The sequence below is a fragment of the Mirounga angustirostris genome, unplaced genomic scaffold, assembly GCF_029215605.1.
Source record: "Mirounga angustirostris isolate CCGP_5_RB_7025 unplaced genomic scaffold, mMirAng1.0.hap1 SCAF_10, whole genome shotgun sequence".
NCBI classification, from domain to species: domain Eukaryota; kingdom Metazoa; phylum Chordata; class Mammalia; order Carnivora; family Phocidae; genus Mirounga; species Mirounga angustirostris.
Window position 1 is genome coordinate 88,859,612 of NW_026991718.1, and position 19,815 is coordinate 88,879,426.

The 19,815-nt window shown below is 45.0% G+C and overlaps 1 long non-coding RNA gene and 1 pseudogene across 2 annotated transcripts in view; one reads left to right on the top strand and one right to left on the bottom strand.

Moving 5' to 3' along the window:
- Positions 1-16,868, top strand: part of LOC129046133 (uncharacterized) — a 93,875-nt gene extending 77,007 nt beyond the window's left edge. The window contains exons 3-4 of one of the 2 annotated variants that reach the window (XR_010405761.1): positions 12,903-12,975; positions 16,017-16,868. This is a non-coding gene — a long non-coding RNA (uncharacterized LOC129046133). The remainder of the gene's footprint in view (positions 1-12,902; positions 12,976-16,016) is intronic. The other variant, XR_010405760.1, reaches the window with a different exon arrangement.
- A 2,085-nt stretch (positions 16,869-18,953) lies between these two features.
- LOC123840797 (U2 spliceosomal RNA) lies at positions 18,954-19,129 on the bottom strand (annotated as a pseudogene).
- Between the last annotated feature and the right edge of the window lie 686 nt (positions 19,130-19,815).

Here is a 19,815-nt window from a genome sequence, read left to right on the forward strand (position 1 = left end):
TGCATTTAGAGGGCTGGCCCATAATGCCCTGCTTCCTTGTCTATGACGAGGCAGGGACATGTTGGACTTTGGATTCCATGTTCAAAGGCAAAAATCTACCCAGAGAGAAGCAATGCAAATAAGGAGGGGGGTGAGTGACTTGGGGAGTCATACATGTGCGGATGACAGACATCCACCAGCTAGCTGCCTTTCTTCCTCCTCCCCTCCTCCACCTCGTTTCCTTCTCCTCTTCATCCTTGTCCTCCTCCTCCTTCTAAGCAAAGCTAAGGATTTTGCCGGCTCCAGTTGCAGGTTGTTCAGGTTGTCCTGGGTGCACTGTTGTGGGACGCTGGGCAGGATGGGAGGATCGAAGATTCCTGCGGTTGGGGCTCAGTTTTGGGGAGCATTTTGGCTTCCCAGGCGCGAATGCATGGCAGCTAGGTGTCACAGCTCCCAGCTGCCTGTGAGAACAATAGGAGTCCTCAGGGGGATCTGAGGAGATGATGAGCCAGTTGGGGCATCTTCTTGCTTGTTGTAGGATGTGGATGTTCAGAGGTGGTAAGTCACAGTGGGCCATTTCATGGAAATTACTTTTGACACAAAATGTGTTAAAGAAATTTTAGGAAAAAAGGAAGAGAATTTTATTTGAGCCCAAGTGAGGACAGGTGCCAAGGATACATAATCTTCACACAGAAGAGAGTGCTCTGGGGAAGGATGTTTAATACAGGGTTACATATGTTATTGTTACACCAAGAGCTACAAATCATCATAATGAAGGACATTTCAGAAAATTACAAACTTCGTCTTAGGCTTTTAGAATGTACAAATTTGCGGGCTTCCGAGGTATGGGATGGAATTTAGAGAGATTTTTACTCTTATCTTTAGTCTGAAATGTTTCTTTCAGGTTATTTGCTAATGAAGCAGATGTACAATGTGTGCTTGGGGCAGAAATAGAGCCCATGCTTTGAACTTTGGTGAAGTCATTCTGACCTTGGTAAAAGTTAAAGTCTAGCTTCCCTGGGAGCCCAGGAGCAGGGCCCACAAACATTAAAAGCTGAAAATGTCCTTTATCATTATCTTCTATAAAGTAGGTTGCTGTGTTAGCCTGAAATCTGCATTAGCTTGGGCCTCTGTAACGAATTTCCACTGCTGCAGTGGGTACCTTAACCAACAGAAGTCTATTTCTCGTGGTCTGGAGGCTGGGAAGTCCAAGGTCGTGATGCTGGCTGATTTGATTCCTGGAGAGGACCCTCTTTCTGGTTTGTAGACAGCTGCCTTCTCTCTGTGTCCTCGCATGGCAGGGGCGGGGGGCTCTTTCGTGTCACTTCTTTCAAGGGCACCGATTCCCATTATGCCCTCATTTAACCCTAATCACCCTCTGAAGGCTCCATCTCCAAAACTAGGGGGTAGGGCTTCAACATAGGAACTTTGGAGGGACACAAACATTCAGTCCGTAGTAGTCATGATGCTGTGGTGTGGACGTAATGTCTACATCCTTTGGAGCCAGACTGCCTGAGGTTCAAATCCTGCCTCTGTCCCTTGCATGCAGCAGGACCCTCGACAAATTTTTAAATCTCTCTAGGCCTTAGTTTCCCCATCTGTAAAGTGAGGACGGTAAAAAAATTTCCTACATTGAAATAAATAGTAAATGCCAAATGAGGCTCTATTAGATAAACCATAACATTTACTCACATAGGTTTTCACAGTCAATAAACTTCCGTAAGATGCTCTGAGCCAACCTGGCCTTTATCTTCTTCCTTTCTTCAGGAAGGCAGGAACTCTGGCACTGGTAACCCTTCATGCCTGGAAGCCAGGGCGCCAGGACAGGACGCTCTCAGCTCTTACCTTGGCAATATAAAGACCTGTCTGCAAGTCAAGCCCTATTATTTTTTTCATGGAGGATGCACAGTTTGTTAACAGTGAAACACATCTGTGTGTGTGTGTGTGTGCGCGCCTGCTTATACACACACCTCGCCAAATAAGCCTGCATGGAACCATGCTGTGGGCCTTGCCCCCACCTGCCAGGCTGCTGGAGAAGGCCTCATCCTGGGGTGGGGGGCAAGGGAAAGGTTTACCTGATGCTTGGATCTGCTCCCCTCTCCTTACCTTCTTGGCTGTGGGTTGTCTGGTATTTGACCTGTGATGCCCACGTCTGTGTCCAACACTGGTCTGGTGGTCCTGAGCCTCAGGGCCAAGATGCTAAGCACCACAGTCTCCTCCCTGCAATGCACAGTGTGCATTTTCTCAACAACTGGCATCCTATTACTTCTGATAGTTCTATATTTTACACAAATTTTTGCATCACAGGAACTGCAGGGAACATGGTCCTGTAGGTGACTTCCCTCGAATAAATTGGGACCAATGCCTACTGGTCCCTTTGTCACTGTGATAGCCCCTGCCCCCTGCTCATACCCATGAAAGCCTTAAGGAGGGTGTGATTTTCAGGGAACAGTGTATTAGATTCCCGTGGCTTCTGCAACAAATTACCACAAGTTCAGTGGCTTAAAACAATGCAAATCTGGGGGGCGGAGCAAGATGGCAGAGGAGTAGGAGACCTGGATTTCGTCTCCTCTCAGGAATTCAGCTGGATAGGGATCAAACCATTCTGAACACCTACTAACTCAACAGGGGATCGAAGAAAAGAAGAGCAACAACTCTCTCATCAGAAAAGCGACCACTTTCTGGAAGGTGGGACGTGCGGAGAAGTGAATCCGAGGCGATATTCGGGAGGATAGACGGCGGGGGAGGGGCCTCCGTCGGCCGCTTCTGGCAAGTGATAGAGCCACGGAGCACAAAATCAGAACTTTTAAAAGTCTGCTCTGCTGAGGGACATCACTCTGGTGGCTAAATGGGGGGTGGAACCCTCCGGGACAGTGTGGTCTCAGGACCCTTGGGGTCACAGAAAGACCGGGGGTGCCTGAGTGTGGCAGAGCTCCCAGGTAACGGAGCAGGGAAGCCGGCTGCAGAGGCGGAGCCCAGGCGCGGGCTCTCAGCTCGGGGTTGCCATAAACCATGATCCACGGCACAGTCGGGCCCCTGCTCCTCCAGCAGGGACCCAACAAGCGTCAGATCCGGGGAGACTCACCTTCCTCCCCCGGGAGGAGCCGTGCGGGAGTGCACCGCAGGGATCTGCTGGGTTTGGAGACTCCACCCGCGGTCGGGTGCCAGAGATAGAGGCGCGCGGTCACAGGCCGGGTGAGCACGGAGTGCGGCCGGAGACCGGGGAGCCGGGAGTGACTGACGGCTTTTCTCTGGGGGCTCACTGAGGAGCGGGGCCCCGAGTTCTCGGCTCCTCCGGGGCGGAGATTGGGAGGCCGCCATTTTCACTCTCCGCCTCCAAAGCTGTAGGGAAAGCTCACAGGGAACAAAAGCCCCGGAGAGCAAACCGGAGCAGATTACTTAGCCAGGAGGGGGCAAGGGTGGGGCAATTCTGCCTCCGGCAAAGACATTTGGAAACCATGGCAACAGGCCCCTCCCCAGAAGATCAGCGAGAACAGCCAGCCAAGACCAAGTTTACCGATCAAAGAGAACAGCAGAACTCCAGTGCTAGGGGAATACTGCACATAGAATTCATGGCTTTTTTACCATGATTCTTTAGTCTTTCAAAGTTAATTTTTTTTAACTTTTTTCTTTTTTTTTTCTTTTTGAATTTTTCTTTTTCCCTTTTTCAACCAACATCTTATCAATCCCTTTTTAAAAAAAAAACATTTTTATTTTTCATTTTTAGAGTCATATTCTATCCCTTCATAGTAGTTACCCATATTTTTGGCTTATATATATGTTGTTCTCCCTTTAAAATTTTGAGATAGTTTCTTCTAACAGATTAAAATATACCCTAAATCTCTAGTATATGGTGTTTTCTATTCCCCTGCCTGATCACATCCTCTCCCTTTTTTTTTTAAAATCCTCTTCTTTCCTTTTTCAAACAACTTCTTATCAATTCCTTTTATAAAATTTTTTATAATTTCCATCTTTACAGTCATATTCCATCCCTTCATCATATCAACCCTTATTTTTGTACATATATAAGTTTTTCATTCTTTAAAATTTTGGGAGGCACTTTTCTAAAAGACCAGATACACCCCAAATCTAGTATGTGGCACTGATCTATATACCAGCCTGATCATATTTGATCACATTCTGGGTTTTTTATTTTTTTGTTGTTGTTGTTTTGTTTTGTTTGTTTTTGTTTTTATCTTTATCTTTTTCCTTTTTTTCTTTTTCTTTTTTCTCTCCCTTTCTTTTCCCACTGCTTCAGGTCTTTTCTGATTTTTTTAGAGTATATATTCTGGGGACGTTGTTACTCTGCTAGCAGTTGTTCTCTCATTAATCTATTCTCCTCTGCACAAAATGACAAGACGGAAAAAATCACCTCAACAAAAAGAACAAGAGGTAGTACCGACTGCCAGGGACCTACTGAATACGGACATTAGTATGATGTCAGATCTAGAGTTCAGAATCATCACTTTAAAGATACTAGCTGGGCTTGAAAAAAAATATGGAAGTTATTAGAGAAACCCTTTCTGGAGAAGTAAAAGAACTAAAATCCAACCAAGTAGAAATCAAAAAGGCTATTAATGAGGTGCAATAAAAAATGGGGGCACTAAGTGCTAGAATAAATGAGGCAGAAGAGAGAATCAGTAATATCGAAGATGAAATGATGGAAAATAAAGAAGCTGAGAAAAAGAGAGATAAACAACTACTGGATCACGAGGGCAGAATTCGAGAGATAAGCGATACCATAAGATGAAACAATATTAGAATAATTGGGATCCCAGAAGAAGAAGAAAGAGAGAGAGGGGCAGAAGGTATACTGGAGCAAATTATAGCAGAGAACTTCCCTAATTTGGGAAAGGAAACAGGCATGAAAATCCAGGAAGCACAGAGAACCCCTCTCAAAATCAATAAAAATAGGTCAACTCCCAGACATCTAATAGTAAAACTTACGAGTCTCATAGACAAAGAGAAAATCCTGAAAGCAGCTCGAGAGAAGAGACATGTAACCTACAAGGGTAGAAACATTAGATTGGCAACAGACCTATCCACAGAGACCTGGCAGGCCAGAAAGGACTGGCAGGATATATTCAGAGCACTAAATGAGAAAAATATGCAGCCAAGAATACTCTATCCAGCTAGGCTGTCATTGAAAATTGAAGGAGAGATAAAAAGCTTCCAGGACAAACAAAAACTAAAGGAATTTGCAAACACAAAACCAGCCCTACAGGAAATCTTGAAAGGGGTCCTCTACGCAAAAGAGAGCCTAAAAGCAACATAGACCAGAAAGGAACACAGACAATATACGGTAACAGTCACCTTACAGGCAATACAATGGCACTAAATTCCTATCTTTCAATAGTTACCCTGAATGTAAATGGGCTCAATGCCCCAATCAAAAGACACAGGCTATCAGACTGGATTAAAAAACAAGACCCATCGATATGCTGTCTGCAAGAGACTCATTTTAGACCCAAAGACACCCCCAGATTGAAAGTGAGCTGGTGGAAAACCATTTACCATGCTAATGGACACCAAAAGAAAGCTGGGGTGGCAATCCTTATATCAGACAAATTAGATTTTAAACCAAAGACTGTAATAAGAGATGAGGAAGGACACTATATCCTACTTAAAGGATCTATCCAACAAGAAGATCTAACAATTGTAAATATCTATGCCCCTAACATGGGAGCAGCCAATTATATAAGGCAATCAATAACAAAAGCAAAGAAACACATCGACAACAATACAATAATAGTGGGGGACTTTAACACCCCCGTCACTGAAATGGACAGATCGTCTAAGCAAAAGATCAACAAGGAAATAAAGACTTTAAATGACACACTGCACAAAATGGACTTCACAGACATATTCAGAACATTCCACCCCAAAGCAACGGAATACACATTCTTCTCTAGTTCCCATGGAACATTCTCCAGAAAGATCACATCCTAGGTCATAAATCAGGTCTCAACTGGTACCAAAAGATTGGGATCATTCCCTGCCTATTTTCAGACCACAATGCTTTGAAACTAGAACTCAATCACAAGAGGAAAGTTGGAAAGAACTCAAATACATGGAGGCTAAAGAGCATCCTACTAAAGAATGAATGGGTCAACCAGGAAATTAAAGAAGAATTAAAAAAATACATGGAAACCAATGAAAATGAAAACACAACTATTCAAAATCTTTGGGATGCAGCAAAGGCAGTCCTAAGAGGAAAGTATATAGCAATACAAGCCTTTCTCAAGAAGCAAGAAAGGTCTCAAGTACACAACCTAACCCTACACCTAAAGGAGCTGGAGAAAGAACAGCAAATAAAGCCTAAACCCAGCAGGAGAAGAGAAATCATAAAGATCAGAGCAGAAATCAATGAAATAGAAACTAAAAGAACAGTAGAACAGATCAACAAAACTAGGAGCTGGTTCTTTGAAAGAATGAACAAGATTGATAAACCCCTGGCCAGACTTATCAAAAAGAGAAGAGAAATGACCCAAATCCACAAAATCATGAATGAAAGAGGAGAGATCACAACCAACACCAAAGAAATACAAACAATTATAAGAACATATTATGAGCAACTCTATGCCAGCAAATTAGATAACCTGGAAGAGATGGATGCATTCCTAGAGATGTATCCACTACCAAAACTGAACCAGGATGAAATAGAAAACCTGAACAGACCTATAACCACTAAGGAAATTGAAGCAGTCATCAAAAATCTCCCAACAAACAAAAGCCCAGGGCCAGATGGCTTCCCAGGGGAATTCTACCAAACATTTCAAGAAGAATTAATACCTATTCTTCTGAAACTCTTCCAAAAAATAGAAATGGAAGGAAAACTTCCAAACTCATTTTATGAGGCCAGCATTACCTTGATCCCAAAACCAGACAAAGACCCCATCAAAAAGGAGAATTACAGACCAATATCCCTGATGAACATGGATGCAAAAATTCTCACCAAAATACTAGCCAATAGGATCCAACAGTACGTTAAAAAGATTATTCACCACGACCAAGTGGGATTTATCCCTGGGCTGCCAGGTTGGTTCAACATCCACAAATCAATCAATGTGATACAATACATTAACAAAAGAAAGAACAAGAATCATATGATCCTTTCAATAGATGCAGAAAAAGCTTTTGACAAAGTACAGCATCCTTTCTTGATCAAAACTCTTCAGAGTATAGGGATCGAGGGTACATACCTCAATATCATAAAAGCCATCTATGAAAAACCTACAGCGAATATCATTCTCAATGGGGAAAAACTGAGAGCTTTCCCCCTAAGGTCAGGAACGCGGCAGGGATGTCCACTATCACCACTGCTATTCAACATAGTATTGGAAGTCCTAGCCACGGCAATCAGACAACAAAAAGAAATCAAAGGCATCCAAATTGGCAAAGAAGAAGTCATACTCTCACTCTTTGCAGATGATATGATACTTTATGTGGAAAACCCAAAAGACTCCACCCCAAAACTGCTAGAACTCATACAGGAATTCAGTCAAGTGTCAGGATATAAAATCAATGCACAGAAATCAGTGGCATTCCTATACACCAACAACAAGACAGAAGAAAGAGAAATTAAGGAGTCAATCCCATTTACAATTGCACCCAAAACCATAAGATACCTAGGAATAAATCTAACCAAAGAGACAAAGGATCTGGACTCAGAAAACTCTAAAATACTCATGAAAGAAATTGAGGAAGGCACAAAGAAATGGAAAAACGTGCCATGCTCATGGATTGGAAGAACAAATATTGTGAAGATGTCAATGCTACCTAGAGCAATCTACACATTCAATGCAATCCCCATCAAAATACCATCCACTTTTTTCAAAGAAATGGAACAAATCATCCTAAAATTTGTATGGAACCAGAAAAGACCCCGCATAGCCAGAGGAATGTTGAAAAAGAAAAGCAAAGCCGGCGGCATCACAATTCCGGACTTCCGGCTCTATTACAAAGCTGTCATCATCAAGACAGCATGGTACTGGCACAAAAAGAGACACATAGATCAATGGAACAGAATAGAGAGCCCAGAAATGGACCCTCAACTCTATGGTCAACTCATCTTTGACAAAGCAGGAAAGAATGTCCAATGGAACAAAGACAGTCTCTTCAACAAATGGTGTTGGGAAAATTGGATAGCCACATGCAGAAGAATGAAACTGGACCATTTCCTTACACCACACACAAAAATAGACTCCAAATGGTTGAAAGACCTCAATGTGAGACAGGAGTGCATCAACATCCTAAAGGAGAACACAGGCAGCAACCTCTTTGACCTCAGCCGAAGCAACTTCTTCCTAGAAACATCGCCAAAGGCAAGGGAAGCAAGGGCAAAAATGAACTATTGGGACTTCATCAAGATAAAAAGCTTTTGCAAAGCAAAGGAAACAGTCCACAAAACCAAAAGACAACCGACAGAATGGGAGAAGATATTTGCAAATGACATATCAGATAAAGGGCTAGTATCCAAAATCTATAAAGAACTCATCAAATTCAACACCCAAAGAACAAAGAATCCAATCAAGAAATGGGCAGAAGTCATGAACAGACATTTTTCCAAAGAAGACATCCAAATGGCCAACAGACACATGAAAAAGTGCTCAATATCGCTCGGCATCAGGGAAATCCAAATCAAAACCTCAACGAGATACCACCTCACACCAGTCAGAATGGCTAAAATTAACAAGTCAGGAAACGACAGATGTTGGCGGGGATGCGGAGAAAGGGGAACCCTCCTACACTGTTGGTGGGAATGCAAGCTGGTGCAGCCACTCTGGAAGACTGTATGGAGGTTCCTCAAAAAGTTGAAAATAGAGCTACCATATGATCCAGCAATTGCACTACTGGGTATTTACCCCAAAGATACAAAAGTAGGGATCCGAAGGGGTACGTGCACCCCGATGTTTATAGCAGCAATGTCCACAATAGCCAAACTGTGGAAAGAGCCAAGATGTCCATCGACAGATGAATGGATAAAGAAGAGGTGGTATGTATATACAATGGAATATTATGCAGCCATCAAAAGGAAGGAGATCTTGCCATTTGCAACGACGTGGATGGAACTGGAGGGTATTATGTTGAGCGAAATAAGTCAAACAGAGAAAGACATGTATCATACGACCTCACTGATATGAGGAATTCTTAATCGTAGGAAACAAACTGAGGGTTGCTGGAGTAAGGTGTGGGGTGGGAGGGATGGGGTGACTGGGTGATAGACACTGGGGAGGGTATGTGCTCTGGTAAGCGCTGTGAATTGTGCAAGACTGTTGAATCTCAGATCTGTACCTCTGAAACAAATAATGCAATATATGTTAAGAAAAAAAAAAAGAAGAAGGTAGCGGGAGGGGAAGAATGAAGCAGGGGAACTCGGAGGGGTAGACGAACCATGAGAGACGATGGACTCTGAAAAACAAACAGGGTTCTAGAGGGGAGGGGGGTGGGAGGATGGGTTAGCCTGGTGGTGGGTGTTGAGGAGGGCACATTCTGCATGGAGCACTGGGTGTTATGCACAAACAATGAATCATGGAACACTTCATCTATAACTAATGATGTAATGTATGGAGATTAACATAAGAATAAAAAATAAATAAATAAAACAATGCAAATTTATCATCTTATAATTCTGGAGGTCAGAAGTTCACAATCAGTCTCAGGGGGCTAAAATCAAGGCTGACTCCTTCTGGAGGCTATAGAGAAGGATCTGCTTTGTTGTCTTTCCCAGCTTTTGAAGGCCGCCTGCGTTGCTTGGCTCATGGACCCCTCCCCACCGTCACAGCCAGGAGGAAGCTACCTTCCTCGCTCTCTTCTCTGCCTCCATGGTCGTAGCTCCTCTCACTCTGACCCTCCCACCTCCCTTTAAAGTATAAAGACCCTTGTGGTTACATTGAGCCCACCCATAGAACCCAGGACAATCTCCTCATCCTCAAATCCTTAATTTAACCCCACCTGTGTCAAAGTCCATGAAGGGAAACCTCGCTAGAGTGGACTTGGGATGCTACAAAGGGGACTGGTATGGTGAGCTGTGCCACTGAAGAAAAAGTGTCAATTTTATAGGAAATTTTATGGGAAAAATTGTCAGTCATAGGCCCCAACAGAAGAATCTCAACAGGAAAGACTCATCAATGACAGGCCCCAATGGGGTCAGATGGACATGGCATCTCCTACAAGTTGTTGACCACTCCTACCACTCAGCCAATGAGAAGCCCTCATCACCCAGAGCTCCTGCTTTTCTCCCAGGGACTTTGGTTCAAATAACCCCTCCCAGCTTCCTCCTCCTTCTCCATAAAATAATGTTCCTGTGTTTTGTTTGTCGGACTCGCCTGTGGTTTTTCTTGCTTGTCCTGGATTGCTGTTCTCTGCTATTCTTGAGTAAACCCACTTTTTGCTGGTAAAATAACTGGCCGTTTCATTTTTAAGGTTAATGCCTGCGAAGTCCTCTTGCCATCATGTAAGGCTACAGAGTCACAGGTTCTGGGGGTTAGGACGTGGACAACTTTAGGGGGCACGGTGGTGTCTCTTCAGTCCTACCGTTCAGTCCTGCCGTTGTCACAACGGCAAGCCGTTGGTGCTGTGTGTCAGGCTCTGTCCAGGGCTGCACATGAATCCTTTAATCCTGACAAGGGTCCCACAGGGTGGGCATGTTCTTACTCCCAATACGCTGATATAGGAGTTGAGGCTTAGGGAGGTCCGCTTCATGCAGGGGTGAGGTCGGAGATCAGACACCCTGTGGTCTGTTTTAAGAGCTTCTTTTCTGAACCACAGGCTCTAGCCAACCCCCCCACCCCCAAAACCATGCTGCAGCCCATGGCCAGCCAGCATTCCCAGAAGGTCCCCTCTCAGGCTGAGCCTCTGTCCTGTCACCTCTGGGGTGCCTCACTGCCCAGGGCCAGCTGCAACTCCTCAGTTGCCCATGCTGCATAACAGATGACCACAAGCCTAGCACCTGAAGCAACAGCCTGTCACTGTGGGTCAGAATCTGGGTTTAGTGGGGTTCCCCCACCCAGGTCTCATGAGGCTGAAATTGAGTGTCAGCTGGGCGGGGGTTCTGCAGAAAGAATCTGCTCCTGGGCTCCTTTAAGCAGGTTGGCAGAACTCAGTTCCTGGCAACTCAGGTCCCCATTTTATTTGCTGGCTGTCAGCAGGGGGTGTCCTCAGCTCCTGAACACCATCCGCAACGCTCCATTGTCACGGTTTGTAAAAGCATGTGGATGTTTAATGCTTGGACTTCTGTTTCTTCCACCAGCTGGAGAAAATTGTCTGCTTTGAAAGCGTTCATGTGACTGGGTCAGGCCCACGTGGATATTCTCCCTTTTGTCATTGAAACTAACATCATCACAGGGGTGGTATCTCATCATAAGCGTGAGGGAGGGGTCCCTGGAAGCCACCTCAGAATTCTGCCTTCCACAGGGGCTTGTCAGCATATCCAGACCCCATCCCCTCTACTGCACCCCATCTCAGTTCCCTGCACTGGGACCTTGCCCCTTCACAAGGCTTAGCACCTGGCTGGGAGGTGTGGGGGGTGTACAGGTAATTGAGAGAGAAGCACAGACTTCCTGTGCTGGCCCCAGGGGAGGGTGCAGGCAGGAAAATGTCCGAATATGGAAAAGACTCCGATGGGCTGTGGGGTTAAGAGGTGGTTTCTTGGACACAAGGATGGTTTCAAAGGATGGTTCCAGAAGACTGTGAATCCTCTTAGAACATGTCTGTGGAATCTGGGGTTGGAAGTGAGGGCTCTCAAAAGCCATTCCATAGTGTACATTTTACCCATTCCTCGAAATAGTCACTGTAGCATTTCTAGCTGTGTGATGGTGGGCAAGCTAGTAACAGCTTTGTGGCTCAGTTTCCCTATGGGTAAAGTACAGATGATTATTGTCTTTACCACACAGGGCATCTCCTACAAGTTCTGAGGATCGTGAGATCGAGCCCTACATCGCGCTCAAGATGCAGCCGAAAAGTGTTATAAGTTTATAGAATGGGATGGATCCTTTACTGTGAAAGCAAATTAAATGTCTTTAATGATGGGGAACGTTCAGGTGAATCAATGGGGAGCATTCAAGTTGAGCGACTGTCCCGAGGCAGGTGGAGCACGATGCCCACTGGTTTCCAAGGTGCAGGGAACGTCATCTTTGTGGATGGACATGACACGGCACTTTGGGGGAGGCCATGAAGGCACTCCCTTGACCAGCTTTGGCTAACCCCACAGACAGAAGGAGTTGGGGAGCAGCAGGAGAAGCAGGAATGCGGAGTGAGGCCTTGAACAGGGCCCTGTGGCCATCCTAACTGCTCCTGTCTTTCCCACATAATGAACTTTTCCTCCTAAATTCACTTGGACTGTTCAGGATTTTGGGGCTCCCTGGAATTTTATTGAGAGCTTCAGATTTTTCCAGCAACTTCTGCTGGCTTCATAAGCAGCTATTTGGGTCAAAACTAGAGATTTATGTGGCTTCATTCCTGAGACTCTTCTATACCTGTATTCAGGACTACCTGTTTTGCTTTGGAAAATTTCTGGGCTAAAATATTTTTGGCTGTTAGGAAGTGGAGAAATCATAAACATGAGCGTTCCTATGCTGAAATCACAATTGTGTGTGTACTCTGTGAATGTGTGCACATATGTGTATATTTTTGTGTGTATGACTGTGTGCATGTATGTGTGTGTATGCGTGTGTGTAAACCTGGTCCCATCTGTATGTTCTTCCTTGTCCTGAGACAGTCTAGGGAAAGCGAGAGGAGCTTAACTGCTATAAAGCCACTGGTCTGAGGCAGGGGTTAAAAGTTTCCGTATGCTTGGGGACAAGTGTCTCCTTCCGGGAACAAGAACAAATGAGAGGTAACAGCCGTCAGGGAGTACTGGTTGTCTGGGGAAAATTAGAAGTAACAATTTAAAGCCTCCTTGTACAAATATTTCTGTTTTCCAGGAGCCCTAAAAAGAAGAAAGGCATCCTGTGATGTCTGTGTCCACTAGCAAGTGACAGCCACAAGATAACAACGGTAGGACTGAAGGATGCTTCCCTACTCCCAGCCCCTCCTCCTTGGGAGAAGTGTCTTTATAAGCCTGCACACTACACCCTGAGAGAGACAGTCCTTTCTTGTTGGCTTCCCTGTGTGCAAGCTACCTCAAACTCCACCTGCTTTCCTTCTCTCCAGCTCAGTGTTCATTTCTATGACATTGAGGTTCAAGAACCTGGGGTTGAGGGTCTGGTAAAGGTCCCACCTCGGTTAAGGGTGGTTGGCCTGGTAAGGGCTTTGGGTAGTCTTGTCAATTTTCATAATAGTCTGTCTATCGAACCATGCTCATTTAGAAAGTTTAGGGGTGAGGGGGTGCCTGGGTGGCACAGTTGGTTAAGTGCCTGACTCTTGGTTTTGGCTCAGGTCTGATCTCAGGATCGTGAGATTGAGCCCTACATCGTGCTCAACGGAAAGTCTGCTTAAGATTCTCTCCATCTCCCTGTGCACCCCCCAAATAAATAAATAAATCTTAAAAAAATAAAAAAATAAAAATTTTAGGGGAGGGCTATAGAGAATACCTGTCTGCAAGATCCTTGGAGGTGAGAGCCTGGACTGTCAGTCATCCACTGTGGGTGAGAGAAAGGGTCTCTGGAAGGTGTTTGCGGGACACAGAGCCTCCACTCCTGGGAGTGTGTTGGTTGAGTGTGCAGTTCCTAGACTCCTGCAGGTCCCTATTCCCTGATCTGTGTTTGGTGCTGGCTGTACTCACACTGAGGGTGGGGCGGGGCAGGAAATAACGGAGACACCCCGAGTCCGCCTGTGCTGCAGGGGCGCTGAGGGGGTTTTATCACAGCAATCAGGGCTCACAAGACAAATTTTTCTCTGGCTTCTGGCTGTGTGAGTTGGGAGAAGAGTTGATTTTTCTAAGGAGCCGGCTCTACTTCTGCACAGAGTTAACTGTGTAACTGATTGTGTTTCTCTTTTTGCTTTGTTCAGCCGGGAGCTGAGAGTAAAATTTATGTTCAAGTTTAGGAACTGGGTTAGACAGTAGAGCATGGACTTCTAACCTTCCCTTAGACTTGATTTTCTATGCTAATCTAGAGTTTGAGAACATTTATTTACATTTTTCCCATTTTTGTGTGCTAGTGAGCTCTATCAAATCCTTAGTGGAACAAGTCAACTGCAAATGATAAACATTAAAAACAAAAACAAAAACAAAAACCACCCTGTGATATTTACTAATAGGCCAGTGGGCTGCAGACACCCCCCTCCACCCGGAGGAGGACACGGATAGAGTACTAAGGTGAGGCTGGGCTGTGCACAGATGGGGCGATGGAGGGTTGCAGCTTGGGGTCAGGAGCCTGGGAAAGGCACCCAGGCACTTGGGGGGGCCCACAGAGAGGTGAAACTAACCATGCCTGCTCAGTTCCTGAGTTAGGAGCATGAATTGCCGGTTCTGACCCCACCTCTTCCCAGCGGGTTTCATGTACTGGCTCTGCTCCCTGGGGCACGTTGCCTAACCTCTCTGAGCCTCAGTTTTCTTCTCTGCAGAATGGGATCAGTAACAGAGTCAGCTTCATGAAAGATAGTGAGTCTGAAGTGAGATCAGTTTGTCAGGTGCTGAGCAGAGAGCCTGGCATTAGGGACTAGCTGTCATGATTATTATTATTACTGCAATCAGAAGGTCCAGAAATTGTGTGTTGGGGAATGCTGGAAAAGTGATGTGCTTCATTTTTTGACTTTTGAGCTTCCAGTAAATGTTGCTTATTCCCTGGGTTGGGGGATGCAGATTCAAAGATGTCCCCAAACCAAATTTCCCACCCTAATTCCAAGACTGTGACTATGGCAGATATTAGTCCTGAATGATGGTGCTTTAGATGACATACATATGCAGATGTGATTAGGGTTACTAATCCTTTGACATTAAAATTAAGAGGTGATCCAGGTGGGCCTAAGCAGAGAACAGTCTCTTGCTGATGGTGGAAGTCTGAGAGATGTAAAGGTGGGGGGGGATTGACTCTAGGAAGGCTCTCGTTCCCAGCCTTCACATACAGGGGTCATGGGTAGGGACTGAGAGCACCCTCCAGGAGCTCAGCACAGTCTCTAACTGATGGCTGTCCAGGAAACGGGGGTTGTCAGTCCTACAACAGCAAGGAACTGAATTCTGCCAACAACCAGACTGACCCTAGAAGCAGGCCTTCCCCAGGCCCTCCAGATAAAGCACAGTATGGCTGACACTTGATTTCGGTCTGTGAGAGCCCAGTCACACCCTCCAAGACTTCTGAGCTTCAGAAGTGTACGATAATAAATGGGAACTGTGCAAGGCTGCCAAGCCTGCGGCGTTTGTTACACAGCAAAGGTATCTACCACACTGGGTCCCTTGCGCATGGAGCTGTCTACCTTACAGCCACCACCAGAGTTGCTGCTGGGCAGGGGGATGCACCACGAGATGGCTTCTTGTCCACCTCTGGGAGACAGTCTTCGCAGCCCGGAGCGCTGTCCGTGGCTGTGCTGTGAACCAGCGATGCCATGGGTGCCCTGGATGCAGATGCCACCCCGCAGGGAAGGCACACGTCTGTGCCTGGGAGGTCAAGAGCATAAGGAGATGTGACTGTGGGATGCCCCGGGAGAAGGTGCTCTGGTTTCTCCCAGGAGGATGAGATGTGACAGATGAGCCTGGATAAAGACAGCCAGCTGGAGGGATATAAGGTCCTTATAACATTGCTTTAATTCAGCTTTCAATTTGATCAGTGACGCCCTTCTGGTGAAATGTGTGCAGCTTAAACCCAAGACTGTAAACCTAATAGGAATTTGGTTCGCTTCACGAATCAAGATAATTGTACTTTGAAAAATGTTTTCAACATAACATTAATTTCGACCTTTACGTAAAGTGTGAGAGAAGTGTGTTTTTAAAATGGATATTCATGCATGACACATTTTCCATTATCATCTTATCAGATTTCCTGAGTTGCTGCAGCAGGAGATAGTTCAGGTGTTGAAAATAAGCAATCACTTATTTTTATGTTCTTGCAGGGACATGTTATGGCGATTGAATGGAATTTGCTTTCTCTTTTTCCTTACAGAAGCCTCAAGAACAAGGGCCATGGGACAGTGTTGGGTCCTGCCACCCAGAGCTCGCCAACAGTGATTGAAGTTGATTAAAAATGAAGAACAAGCAAAGCATTAGCCCATCTCGTGTCCTCTCCGTCCCTGGAAGGATTCTCCTGTATCCTTGGATTTAAGATCCTTACTGTGACATATTTAAAAAGCAAGCTAGATAATGGAGACAGGTGACTTTATGGATAGAATTATTTGGTAAGTGTCTTAGTCCCTTTGATTCCTGGCTACCTTATTTATAAAATAGAATAATATATTCTTTGCAGAGTTGTTGATTGGGGTTTAATAGATGATAGATATAAATCACCTGGAACAATAAATACTAACTCACTTTAAAAAAAAAAAAAAAAAGCAAGCTAAAGATTTATATATGAATTCCCACTGGATCCCACTGGCTTCCAGAGTCGATTCGACACCTTTTCCCTCCCACCTGTGCAGAGGCAGTAAGTTCACTTCCCTAACCTCAGCGGTCTTGTTTGGACGAAGGAGCCCTGGCCAGATGCTGGCCCTGCAGAACTTTTAAAAAAATTAACCAAATAGAGTTTTTAAAAAATTAAGGCAAAATTCATACAACACAAAATTCACCATGTTAACTGTTTTCAAGTGTACCATCTCGTGGCTTTTAGTACATTTACAATATTCTGCAAACATCACCACTATCTAAATTTGGAGCATTTTCACCAGAAAACAAACTCCGTATCCATTAAGCATCACTCTCTGGATGGATATGGATCTGCTTCTTCTGGACATTTCATATACATGGAATCATACTGTTATAGGATCGCAGGGTTCTTGTCTCACGGAGTCGAAGGATGAATCTCCCGGACACAAAAGGGTGAAATGAAGTGAAAGTTTATTAAGTGGAGGTGAAAGCAGAAAGGAAAGAAGCAGCTCTCTAGAATGAGAGGGGACCCGAATGGGTTGCCACTGAGGGCTTCTAGTGGCAGTCTTTTATTCAGAACTGATTGGGAAGCTTGTGGCCTTGAGTTTCTTGTGCCATCTTGGTTTGAGTGCGGACTTCTGATAACCCCTTAATGACTCAGGTCTTTGAGGTTCGGTCATTTTCTGTGATACACTGTAGGCACCAGAAAAAAGTACTCTGGACATTCCTTCCGAGGCCAGGTGGTCTGTTTCCTTATCTCTTGTTCACTCTGTCTTAGCTTCTGCCTGCCAGGAATAGTCTCAGAGCCCAGCTGGGGGCCCCTTACCTCTCCCTGCCTAGACCTTAACCTTTTCCTTGCCTTTTGTGACTGGCTTATTTCACTTAGCATGTTTTCAAGATTCATGCATGCTGTAGCAGGTATCAACACTTCACTCTTTTTTATAGTAGAATAATATTCCATCCTATGGATATACCACATTTCTGTATCCATCCATCTGTTGATGGACGTTTGGGTTGTCTACTTTGGGGCTATGATGAGTAATGCTGCTATGAATATCTGTGTATAAGTTTTACTTTAAGCAAGCCCCTGCAGAATTTTTGGTATGAGCTAATGATTGGGTCTCATTTGAAAATAGTGTTGTTCCCTTGGTGAGTGCCTATTAGTAAGACTTTAATTCATTGATTGGTTGCCCAGAGCTTTGTTTTGCTTCAGAGAAGACTGTATTTTGTTAAATGCAATGGATTACTGAAAAGGTGTTCTTTAAGGGCCTAATACCGCAATGCCCACCCTACACTGCCTGAAAGTCTTCCCATGTTTTGTCTTGGCCAAGAATCCTCCCATGTGGGTATGGATTCTCTGATATTTTCTGAATTCTACTACTCTCTTCATTTCCTCCAGACCCATCCCCTGTTCTCTGTCTTATTAAATCTAATGTCTTGGAGATTGAATTAAAGATGTCAGGCCCCTTTGCTGAGAACTCTTTAGTAATCATGATTTCTGAGAGAGAGGGATATGCCAGAAAACACGGGAACAAACCCCACGGCCTCCTGTCATATCATGAAGTGTAAGTCCAGCCATTTGGGGGTGCATTTGCTCTCACTAAGATGGATTTAGGCTGAGAGGTTTTTGAGCTGCATTGCTGGAAGTGTGAGGGTCTGAGGAAGACTAAGAGCTGGAGGTTAGGCACGGAGTCCACGTGTGGGACAAATGCTCCACACCTCTCACAAAGTCCCTTCTGCTCAAGGGCTCCCATGCTTGACTCTCTGTACCAAGCTCCACACTGGGGAGCGCACCACACAGCCTGAGCAGCGGAGGGCGTCCCTGGCCGGCTCTGTGTCCGGTTGCTCCCAAATCACATATCTGCAAACACTGGAATTACAGCTTTGCAATTAGAGCTCAGCAAAACAACCTCGCTACCGAAAGCACAGAACTGCTGTGTCTGATCCAGGGAACCACAAAATTTGTGTCTCAGGCTTTTCTGGGGGTATGAGTTTGCTGGGTAGAGATTTTGATGACAATGACTGCCCTTATGACATGGTATTTTTTCTGGGTCCTACTTTTTAAAAATTTTGACCAATGCAAATCATTGAACTTGGGTGCGTAAACTGTACTTAGGATGGGATCTCCCAGCTCTCTGAGGGGTAGTGTAGTCCAGAGCCCTGATCCCTCAGAGCGTCTGCAGTTCCAGAGACATGAAGCAGAGACTCTTGCTATTTTGGCAACCCCAAGGTTTTTGCTGCCATCCCTCTGCCGGCTTATCCAGACACATAGACCATTGTAATTCTCAGCCCCTTTCCCTGCTCATTGGTTGGTTTCATTAGCTGAGCTCCAAGAGGCCCAGGAATCAGGACAGTCTCATGATGGGGAGCAATCCTGACCTTTGCAAACCTCTCTTTGTATCAGTACACATGCACACACACATATATATACATGCATGTGTATACGTGTGTTTGCTTATTTCCTTATTTGTTTCAAGACTTCTCTGAAAATAGTAGAAAAAGGAGAGGGAAGAGAAAGGCAAAGAGATTGACATCAAAAGTATAACTAGGAGACCCCACTCTCTGTGAGCTTCTTTTTGTTACAGGGAAGTCCCTAACAGATAAAGAAGGCATTAGCTCACACTTTTCTCCAACAACTTTTTAAACTGATAAGAACAGATACTACACTTGATCTTAGCCAAAAGGCCGAGAAGCGATCTCCAACAACTTTTTAAAGAGATGCAAGTAACCTAGTGCATGTCCTGCAAAGCCTTTGAAATGTGAAGGCAAGCGAAACTGTGGTTAATTAAATGCTTTACATTTGTCATAGTTAGCATATTATATGAGATCAGCTAAATGTGTCACTCAGGTGAGCTGAGATTTTATGGTCCATACATACCTTTCCATGGTGCATTCTCCATGTTCCGTCAGCGTTCACGGTACATTTGTTTCATGTTTATAGGGCTTTTATTTGCAGGCAATGTGGCATAGCAGAGGGCACTGGGGTGAGAAGGAATGGGAGAGGGGGCAGCTTTGTAGTTCTGGCTCTCTGGTGGCTTTCGAAAAAGTCATGCCCTTGAGCCAGATCTTCAGGGGAAACTGGGGCAGTTTCTATCGTCCCACTCTTTGAAATTACTGTAGCGCTTCAGAGGCATTAATATTTTTACTTTTTAGAGTAAATGTTTGGCACACCCTTAGTTTTCAATTACTGTTGCAGAACTGACCACCCCCACATAGCAGCGCCTATTTACTATTGTTATTTGTCATTGAGTGGGCCAAGAATCTGGAAAAGGCACAAAGTGCAGAGCTTCTGCTGGAAGACTGGGGAGTCACTGGAGGGTTTCTTCACTCATGTGTTTGGTGTCTGCACCTGCATCACCACATGTGGCCTCTGCATAGCCGGG